We start from the raw sequence: 854 nt of genomic DNA, 5'->3' as shown, positions 1-854 counted from the left end.
GTGGGTGCGTGTGCGTGGGGGTGCGCAGCCCCGTCCAACGCAACGAGAATCTCTGGACACCCTCATCCAGCATTTGCAGCTCTTACAGATCCCCCCTCCCCAGTCACGCGTCTTTTTTTTCTTCTTTCTTTTTTCCTTGTTTTTCTTTTTCCTTTTTTCCTTGTTTCCTTTATTTTCCTTTTTCCTTTCTTTTCTTTTTTTTCCCTTCTTTTTTCCTCCCTTTTCCCCCCTTTTTTTTTTTTTTTTGGGTTTTCCCCCCAAAAATGGAATTAATTTGCTTGGTATGGAAGCCAACATAAGTGAACATCATTATCCCGCAAGAAGCCAATTAGAAGCCGGCCCCCTCGCCTCCTTCCCTCTCTGCACTATTTCACAACAAAGTCACCCAGAGCTGCTTCCAACATGTTGTGTATGAAATCCGGGGAGCAATGGGAAACAGGTTGGGTCGGTGTGTTTGTACGTCACATGGAAAGGGCCTTCGTAATTAGTCTGGGTGTCATTAACGTGGAGCCCAGAGCGAGCTCCCCAGCCTATGAGGGAGGCTTTATTGTGATGGACATCCGAGGTAGGAATAAAGTTGACGGGAAAAGCCTAAATGCGTGCTGGGAATTTAAAAAAAAAAAAAAGGGGGGGGGGGGAGAAGGAAAAACTTGTAAAACTTTTACGCCAAACAAAGTTATAAAAACTTTTCATGCGTTAAGATATCAAAAGGTTTATAACAATAATAAAGAGTGTGTGCCGTGCGTGTTAAACCTGCTTCGAAATGCATTAAGTGCTGGGCGGCTGAGTTAAATATTAAGCATCATAAACGCCACGCGGGGTTCAAAATTAGAGGTTGGGGTTGGGTTTTTTTT

This window comes from Aptenodytes forsteri, unplaced genomic scaffold (assembly GCF_000699145.1).
Source record: "Aptenodytes forsteri isolate BGI_AS27 unplaced genomic scaffold, ASM69914v1 Scaffold162, whole genome shotgun sequence".
In the NCBI taxonomy this organism is placed as follows: Eukaryota; Metazoa; Chordata; class Aves; order Sphenisciformes; family Spheniscidae; genus Aptenodytes; species Aptenodytes forsteri.
Note: the sequence above shows the minus strand (reverse complement) of the source record.